Below are 10,510 nucleotides of genomic sequence, written 5' to 3' on the forward strand. Positions count from 1 at the left end.
TCCAATGTGTGCTTTCCAGTCCGCCCGCCCCTCTCGCCGTCCACCCAAGATCCGCCACCTGATATTTCCTGACGGCTGTGTGCGTGTCAGACCCATTAGCAGCATGAAATCAGGATCATAACAGGCAGGGACATGTGTTTGGGCTGGATCGAGGGGTTTGGCAAGTGGAACGGCCGGTACCCAAATTTGGACTCCTACTTTTTCTTGAAAAGGAAAGAAGAAGAAGAAGAAGAAGAAGAAGAAGAAGAAGAAGAAGAAGAAGAAGAGGAAGAGGACGATGAAGAAGAAATATGAGCTAATAAAGATGAACGAGTCATAAGCAGGGCTTAAACCACAGAGCACAACACATAGAGCCAAAGAGCATGCAGTTTTTTGAAATCCACAAAGGGACCTTGAACTTTTTCTGTGGGGTAATTTTTCTAGTCCTGTCCCCGAGGTTCATCCGGAACATTATTTCAGGTATGCTTTTTCTGAACAGTGTTCACCAATGGGCCCTTTTCCCCCCTAGCAAATTCCCCAATACCATGAATTTTAATTATTTTGTTCTTAATATGTGGTGTCGTCCATAGCTTCACTTCATGTCAACGTTCGGCATACACTTCTAAAGGGAGACGTTCACTGTGAACTCCAGAGAAGTACAAACTGTGATGTACAACAGGCTTTCAGTTTATGCAAAAATGCAAAAATTTGTTACTTTCACATTATGCAAATGTCTATCACCGTCCCTACTCAAAACACATTCCCAACAACACTTTTGTCTCTGGATATTTATTTTGACACCTACTGTGAGACAGTTAAAACATTACAAGACTGGAGACATAAGAAATCTGTTTTATAGCTAAGTTCAGATTGGTCCATTAACGCCGGAGGCCTAGATCTATGTGTTTTATATAGAAAAAGGAAATGTGAATCAGCCCAGAGTACCCCCCACATCTGTAGATTTTCCCCTTTGCCACTGGGACTTCTACTTTTTTTTAACCATCTGATCCAGTTACATCAGTTCAAGCTGTGTGTTCGCTTACACCACTGTATAAAAGGGTGGTCCTTCACTCTCTGCCATTTCCCTCCATTTGTTCCCCCCACCTCATTTTTTAAACAGCTTGGTGCCCACACTGTTGCGCTAGAGCACCTGGACAAAAAAAAATCACACACTCTGCCCTCATTTACAGCTTATGAGGTTGTTCTTCTGCAGCTGTGCCTCCTGCAGGGCAAAATAAGTGCTACCTTAACAAGCTGCAAACAAGGCTTTTTCTAGCCTATTTCCTCCTCCTCCTTTATTGCCACTTTCCTCAAACAGATCTGGGGAAACCCGAATTCCCTGGTGTGACTTCACAGTGAACGTATTCATATTTCTTTCACTGTGGAGTCACATACTTAGCAGGCCTACTGTCAACAGTTGGGATTATGCTCCTAGTTCTCTTTGAGAAACACAAGAAGTATAAAAAGCGAATTGCTCTTTTAAAAAATTAACTATTGGTAACTAGAAAGAGAACTATAAGAGGGGCTAATTATTCTTACTGATATTTTCTCAAGTTCCTGCCTTTGTTCTATTCCCTTCATCGATGTGATCTACTTCCTATGCTTCTTTTATTAATTAGCTGATAGGTCCTAGGAGCTTCACAACACAAGCAAACTCGCTCTGGACGCACACAACATGAGGCCTTCTTCAGACTGAAGGCTAATTTCAGCAGCCCCCTTTGGCAGAGTTTTCGGAAGTTGGCGGAGCTGCCAAAAACTCCGAATACCTGATGAGAAACGAGGATCCAACGCATGACATCACTGGATCAAGAATCCATCAGCTTGAAGCCGTCCAAGGTCACTGTTGTAAAAAATCTCTCCCCGGCTGTGGTTTCATTGTTCCAAATGGGGAGGAAGGTCGTAAAAACCGCCAGATTTTTCCAAAAAAAGGCATTCATGAATTTTAAGCGTGTTTTTCGAAAATAAAACAACAGCTTGATGCTGGGGTTCAGGGAGGATGCTGTTTTCTTCCGAGTTTTCGATGGACTTTTAAAAGCAAACGGAGCAGATGTCTTCATGTTAAGGATGGAAAGAACTGAAGCTATCTATGCTGGGCACAGAAACTGCAAAGTCTGGATTTGAATCTTTGTGTACTAAATGACGTTAGAGCGGACAAAGGCTGTCACATCTTTCGTTTCCCTGAAGGATACTCTTCTTTGGTTCAATATCCTCAGGGTGCTCGCTCTTCCTGAGAGTCTTCTAAAGATAAGAGCAACATTCAAGGGCCAAAGTGGGGGAGTGCTGGGCTAGGATCCACGAGGCCTGAGATCGAATCCTGGCTCAGCCGTGGAAACTCACTGGGTGCGTGGAACGGTTAAAACCACTCCTTAAATATCTCATTTACTTTGAAAGCCCTTTGAGGGGCACTATAAATTGGTTCTGACTTAACATTGACCCAAAGCAGACGGTCCTTGTTTCCCAAGGTTTGGAGAGGCATCGAAGGATTAACACGAGTGTTTCAGTTTGGGGGCTACTTATTCTGGAAGTGGCAAAATGAACAGGGAAAATGACTTGTTTTTCAGAAACCATCATCCTTATTTCTGCTTAATACCAGCTTTCTTCGTGTCATCTCCGAGATGGCCTCCAGAAGTTTAAAGGTCTGCCCTTTAAATTCATATATTTAAAAAAAAAAACAGAGGGAAAGATGTGAAGGGTACAAAATATAGATGTTTGGACTGGTTTTTTGGTGGGGTTTTTTTTGTATTTTTTTGTTTTATAAAAAAAAAACAAGATTGGATTACTTTCGGCCTGGTATGGGACTTCACATCAGCAGATTTATGGACTGTCTCTCTGGGAAGTGATGGATTGATGGTGGTGATTTTTATTGGACTGGGAGGGAAAGACATGGAGGGGGGAGGAGGAGATAATAAAAAAACCCATAAATCAGGAATTAAAAAAGAGGGGCGGGCTTCTGAAGATTGACAAGTATTAAACTTCTCGGTCGTGCAAATAAAACACTGGAATGGGACTCATTTGAGACAATTAAAATTCACTGCAGAAAGATGGGGTTTGGTGTATTTTCCCGTAAAGACACGGGGGGAGAACTTGGGGGACAGGCTGTCCCAGAATCCCCTTATCGGCATGGCCACTGGAGGTGCCCGGGACAAAATCACTACAATGACAGGTAAGCTCTCAAGAGATGTACGGTGTGTGTTTCTGGACGACAGCTTCCAGAATTTCACAGGATCTGGTCTTCTTTGGGGGGCTGGACTGGGAGCGAGAGAAATCTCATCTATTCCTAGTGTTATCAGGCATCTGACTTTCAAGCATGTCTGATCACGCTCTCCGATGGCATCGCATCCAGAAGCAACCGGTGCGAGGACAATTTAGGTTGCACAGAAACTGCTCTGTCTAGAGTTCCAGTCTTGGCGCTGGGGATCAGCCGAACGGGCCACGGAGTATAGCTGCGTAATGGAGGGTGACACCTATTGACAGTGGTAGACAGGGGAGCCCGAGGTCATAAATCTGAAAAATTAACACGTAGGGGAAAGCATAAAAGGAGCAATATGTTTTGGTAATCATTTTGAACCCTTGACCCATCCTGCAGCGGTTCAGAAATCACCGGTATTAGGCGCCTGTCATTCAAGCCATGATTAACACTTTACCGAATTTCTCCAGCCATTTAATAAAAGTTGGACAAAACACAGCAGTAATCATTTCCAAATGCTTGGGGCTTGGGGTTGTGTATCTATGGATGGCATTGTGTTTTGGGGGCACGGATGGGGAGTGGAATCTGTCCCGCTACCTCGGGAGAAGAACACTCAGAAATCTGCCTCCTCCCCCCCTCACCGCCGCCCCCCGTTTGTTGACCTTGTGTCTTAAGGGAGATTTTTGAGGAAAGTGCAGGCAGAAGATCAAGCCGTGGGATATTGCAAGCTTTAAGAGTGGCATGTTATTTCACCCCATAATCCTAAGAAAATTCAAGCAAGCAGTGCTGTTAGGATTATCAGTGCAGCTGAAATCCATTGGACAAAAACTCTCTTAGTTTCCTGCCAAAAAATGTACCATTGTGCTAAGGATGGATCTAGGGGGAGCAAACAGCAAGGGACGGATGGCTAAGCTCCTTTTAGCAAACGTGAAAGCACTTTTAGAGCACCCTTTTTTTTCCAATGGGTGGGAATCAAACAGGAATACAGCCGTGCCCCGCTTAACGATTATCCCGTATAACGACGAATCCACTTCACGGCGATGTTTTTGCGATCGCAATTGCGATCGCAAAACGATGTTTTAATGGTTGTGTTTTTTGGGGTTTTTTTGCTTAGCGATGATCATTTCCCTGCTTCGGGAACCGGTTCTTCGCATTACGATGATCAAAACAGCTGATCGTCAGGTTTTCAAAATGGCCACCGGCTGCTCAAAATGGCCCCCCGCTGTTTTCTAGGACGGATTCCTTGCTTTACAGGCACCAAAAATGGCTGCCGTATGGAGGATCTTCACTGGACGAGCAGGTATTCAGCCTATTGGAACACATTGAGTGGTTTTCAATGCATTTCAATGGGCTTTTTTATTTCGCTTGACGACGTTTTCGCTCTACAGCGATTTTGCTGGAAAGAATTAACGTCGTCAAGCGAGGCACCACTGTACAAGTTTATACCTGGAAAATGAACATTTTAAAAATATATATGTTTGTTGAAAGCCACTAGAGAACTGTCAGCATCAGAGAAAAATTGTTCATTTTCATGAGTCATTTTCTGCGTGTATCTGTAAAATGCACAGTATGAGAATGTGTGGTTAAGTATTGTCTAAATTTTACAAACTAATAAAAGTAGAAGCTCTGAGTGGGTTGCTTGCTTCTTTGTGACCCATCTGCCTGTTCTGTCATGTTTGCACGGGCTTAGCATCGCAAGGGGAGCAAAATGCTTGTTTTTCATGGAAAGGTTCCTGCACATTCTTTTTGTGGAAATTGCAAATGCCAGTATGGGGGGAAAAACCCTAAATATTTGGTTTTTGAGTCTAGGCTTAGCTTTCTTATATTATGGTTGTGTTTTATGATGGACCAACCCCCCCTCCCCCACAACCAACTAGAAGCAGCCAATGAAACCAATCTAAAGAAGGGGGAAAGGGAGAAATACTGTAATAGTAATAATCAAAGAATAATATATAGATATTGGACTTTTTTAGTATTTTTCCAGTTTCTACTTAAGTCAAACCTGGAAGCCTTGTGGACATCTTTATCATCCTTGTGAACTTACTGGCATATATGGAACAATTAGGCTTACAAACAGGATTTATAAAGTTTTAGCTTTACAAATGTAGTGTTGTGTGATTGTTAATGATCTCTCTGATATATTGTTCGTTTTTATTTAAATAGCCCCCGAGGAAAACTGGGTGATATGTTTTTTTTTTAAAGGGCTGAAGTAGCATTAGGCTCTTCTAACAAATAAGCCCCATCTATCATAAGACATCAACTCTAGATGGCACCAAAGACTTGGACTTGGGACTTGGACTCAGGACATGGCACCGAAGACTTGGGACTTGGGACTTGGAAGTTGGGACTCAGGACAGGGCAGCCTATCTTTTACAACTTGTGCATGGACCAACCGGTTTGCAATTTAAATTCTTTCATTTGCTCGTTATTCAAATTCGGGGTAAATAATGTGTTTTCAGTGATAAGGTGGGGGAGCACAGGGCAGACAGCGAAACACATTGTTTTCCAAAAGTGACTTACAGTGATGAATCTCTCTCATGAACAGAGGATAGTGTTCGAAAAGGGGAGAGGGGTGGCCCATATGGGGAAGTGGAGAGCATATCTATTTTTTCTCTTCAACTCTTGACCTGTCTGTGAACATCTCCCTCCTGAGAGCCAGCTAGGAATGGAGGAAATGGTTCATTCATCTTCTGCACTGTTCTGAAAGGGGTAGGTTCATCTCGCTTCTCCTCCATCACTCCTGGGTTTCCGTAGGGGCCAATTTTTGCACATCGCAGGTCTTTTGTTGCGTTCCACAGAGCTCTGGTGCATTTATCAAGGATGATCATGGTTTCTAGCTAATCCCTCTCTTGTCTCTTGCAGGGAAGCAACGAGCAAGCTTCACATTACAGACAGCACATCATTAGAAGAGGAACTTCTGTACGTGCTGGAAACATCTGGCTGCCACATCAGAAGTCATTTACACTTCCTGTAGTTTGGCTCATTGGTTCTGTTTTGTGGTTGGTCGTCCAGGAGATAAACAGAGGCTTTGTTTGCAAGCCTGATTGAACAGCCACGAAGGTCTACCTGAATCACTTTTCTGGATTATTAGCAGATTTGTGACCTAGAGATGACAACCGTGTATGGACATTTACTTGAACAGGTGGCCATAGTCCTTAAACATTTATACTTCATTTTTTTTCTGCTCTTGGAAAAAGATTACAAGTAGCTATCCCTAGTTACTTGTTTCTAACCAGCCATTTTCCTATTTCTTTCTAAACAGCTGGTTAGAAGCAAATAACTGCTAGCAACTAGGAATAGTTACTTGTTTCTAATCAGCTGTTTTGGAACTCTGATGCCTTCTTTTTGCCCGTAACAACATCAACTCTTTGAAACTCTCTTTTTTCAGAAATTGAGTGTCTTTCAGGCAGCCGATTAATCTCCATTGGAAAGGATTGCCTCCTCCCTCTTTCCAGCTCAGATATGAGCACGTTAAATTCTCACGTGGGTGTATTTTGTGTGTTCCTCTGCAAGTCCAGGTGGATCTGGAAAATCTCTCCTGGAGTCAGAGAGCTAGATGGGGTGACGCGGCACCTGTCCAAAGCCGGGACTCATAGACACACCTTTAATTTCTTCTCGGTCTTCCTTGGCACATGACTGATCAGGCCCAGAAGATTTATCATGCCACAAACTTTCTTTTCTTGGGTATTTGCTCACTTATACCCATGATCTTTTGCACAAGTTGATAAAGTCTTGAGCCACACCGGATGGAATTCTGGCCCTCCTGATTTTCACGTGATCTTCCCCTGGCATTTTAACTCTTTGTTATTAGTTCCTTTCCTCTCTCTCTTCTCTGCTATGAGTCCAAGATGGACACAACTGGAAAAATGGCAAATCGGGGTACCCATGAATCACCCTCGATTCCCGGGAAAATGAACTGGTCCACAGTTCATTTTTCTGGCTCATGCTACGGGGAGGGGAACCTACCACATCCACCCCCCTGGTTGTCTCCACCCCCCTGCCCGCATCACCTCCCTTACCTGGTCCTGCTGCTTCGTTCACCGCCGCCTCCTCCTCTTCCTCCTCGGCCATCTTCCGGGACGGTGGCCTGGCTTCCCTTCCGGAAGCCAAGCCAGCTATCTCTACGCCTGCACTCACCTCTTGGCTTCCAAATAGGGGAGATGATGGGGGGGGCAACGAGGAGGGTGCAGGGGCAAAACAAAGCAATGAGCAGAAAAAAGGTTGGCACTTCATTCCATTTCAACAAAATGGCTCGCACGAACCAAAGCACGAATCAGCCTGGTTTGTGATTCCCCACCCCCACCCCAGTCTGTGGTTCGGTTCGTGCCCATCTCTATTCAAGACTGAGAAAGCAGGTTCACCTTGAACGATGCCCCAGGCAGGACCAGTTGTCCATTGCTCAGGGTTGATTTTCACCCGGAGTCAAGGAATGGAGCAACACAACCCCTTTGTGCAACTAGAGTTTTTCTCCTGGATCCCTGCAGCGGGGGAATCTCAACTGTCACATACCTACAAGTTTCCCTGCACTTTCTGACACTGATCTGAGACTCCCTTGTGTACCCCCCCCACACCCCCATACCCTCTCCCTTTCTGCCAAGATTTACAGGGCAGAAGGAAGCACTTTCCAAGTTCTTTATTAATAATACGGCAATAAAAAATGTGTCAGCGTTCTTTCACAGCAGGCGAACAAAGTCGCTCCTAATCCGGAGGGGGATTTAGCTCTCCTTGAGAGGTGGGCTTTTATCGGCCATCCTTGATCGCTTTCCTTTTTGTTACCGCTGCCTCTCGCTTTCTGCCCTCCAAGTGTGAACTGAGGGGCTGTGATCGGGCGGAGGTATAAATCTCTCTCCTCTAATCCTTTCTTTTCTCTGAGTTTCAGACCAAAGGAGGGACAAAGGATTCAGAGGGAAGCCCCCCCCCCCAATTTGCAAGGTGGGAATTAGGAGACTGAGATGCCATCAAAGAAGTGGAGAAAGGTGGGTGTGAAGCCCTCAGGTCATCTTCTCGTTCTCCGTTGGAGCTGCACCCTTCGGTCTGTATGGCTATTCGCAAAACAAATGATCATCGGTGTTGTCGTCATCATCTTCATCATCTTAGAACATAATCATCATCTTAGAGCTGGAATGGATCATGGAGTCCAACCCCTGTCAAGTAGGGAATTGAGAGACTTAAACCACTGGGCTATACATCATGGGTGGGCCTTTTTCTCTGCAAATACAAAGGTACCAAGAATGAGCCCAATCCACTCCCTAACCAGGTAGAAACTGTTTGCATGATGGAGTCAACAAAGATCATCCTCCCAGGACTTGGGCACACAGCCAAAGCCATTTGAATTTAAAAAATTTCCAAAAATAATCATTTCACATGTCTATCTGCTTTTAATCCTCACATCATAGCTCAGTGGTTTAAGTATCTGGCTGCAGAGATCGGTGGTTAGGGGTTTGATTCCCCTATTGGGCCGTCATGATCTGGAAGGTCCCTTCCAATTCTGCAGTTATAAGATGATGATGATGGTAATGATTGCTGCACTTTTGAGACTAGTAGATAGCTCAGTGGTTTGTCTCTGGAGCCAGAGGTTGGGAGTTTGATTCCCTCACTGGGGCCTCCTTGAGAGGGGCTGGACTGGATGATCCCATGGGGTCCCTTCCAGCATTGCAGTTCTAAGATTACTGCTATTATATCATCTTCTTTCCAGTGGAGTTTGCTAGATGTCTCACAATGCCTCCTTATTTTGGGATAAATTAAACCCACACCCTCATACAATACTTCCATTCTTAACCTCCCTTTTGAACATCTCCATCTTTGAAGCCCAACCCAGTTTGAAGAAGAAGAAGAAAAAAAAAAGGCTGCTACCTCCCTTTTATTGCCAAAATTTGCCTGGCCTGCTTAAGTCTTGGATTTATAAAACAGCAAGGGAAGGTGCTCAGGATGGGTCTCCTTCTGAAATTCAACAAATTGTCCTTTTACGGCTCCTGCCTGCTCACGGCCTCATAAATCTCGCTGCGTTTAAAGCATCCAGCCACACTCCCTAGCTTCTCCAGGAGGAAGAGGGGGGGAAAGGGGGCTGACATTTCCTGTTGCTGCCTGTAACCCAGAGCCCTTAGGGAGAAAAGTTTAAAAAGCAATATTTATGGATGATTATTGTGAATTTGGTCCTTTAAAACTGTGGCAAGGCCTGCTCCATAATTAAAGGTGTAGAAACTCTGCCCTATTGTTCTCCCTTTGGAAACACAAATGAAAGAGGAAAAGGCTTCTGAGTTAAGCCAAATCTTCTGTCTTTCTCCCTTTTCTGTTTTTTCCCCTCTGCTTTATATGCCTCCGTTTACTCCTACTTTATATCCAATGAATTTTTCTAAGATTTTTTTTTCTTTTCTACCACAATAGGGTCTTATGCCTCTGACAGCTAAGCTCGAGGAAACACCAGCTCAGTCATTTGAAGGCGACAAAACATTTTCCCTCTAGAGACACATTCCTTCAAAGCTCCTGTGCCCAAGTAGGCAACTTCCCATGGCAGCCGGGGCTTCTCTCCTGATACCAAACAGAAGCAAGCTGACCTGCCGCCTGCAGCGAGCTGAGCAACCTCACAGGAGAACGGACAATTAAATCAAACCTGTTGAGGGGAAATTGCTTCGAATGACCTGTCTTCCTTATTTTGCTCCCAAACATGAGACATTAATGACTGTCGTCTTTCACTGAAAATGGGGGTCTATCACACCCCTGAAAACATGTCACTTGTTGCATTTATTGATATTTCCACCGGCAGAGTACAAGGCTGTTGTTTATTCTCCACTTGTGGCAGGAGATGAAGAGATTTTGCTAGATTGCTCCTTTCCGATGAAACAGGCCATTGAGAGTGGGTGAATCTCTTGGAAAAATCCTCCACTCCAGCGTGAGAGTGAGATAAGACTCTTTAACCCACATCAAGGTATCTGTGGTTTACCCAAAACACGTCTGCGGAAAAGGCTGGTATCCTAGCTTTTGAGAAGCACAGAGAACATACCAGTGTTAAACTTCTCCTTCATGTTATGCTGCTCCCTTAGAGATTTCTCTCACTGCCTGGAGATCTGAAAAAGCAGAGTGATTTTGTGGGACTAGAGTCAGTACCCCGAGACCTAACAACGATACAAATTTAAGGCACCACAATTTGGAGGGAGAATAGGAAATGATGCTATGTACAGCTGGAAAGCTGTCCAGAGCTGTTACTAGATAAAGAACGCTGGAATTTAATTTAAATGAGCTGACAAACTGTGTCCATGCTACAGAGACTGGAAGAGCCACCTTTCAAATTGGCAGGACCGAGCTTTCTTCCTTGATTCACAGCGATGCTCTAAAAGCATCTCAGAC

Source organism: Pogona vitticeps, chromosome 13 (assembly GCF_051106095.1).
Source record: "Pogona vitticeps strain Pit_001003342236 chromosome 13, PviZW2.1, whole genome shotgun sequence".
In the NCBI taxonomy this organism is placed as follows: Eukaryota; Metazoa; Chordata; class Lepidosauria; order Squamata; family Agamidae; genus Pogona; species Pogona vitticeps.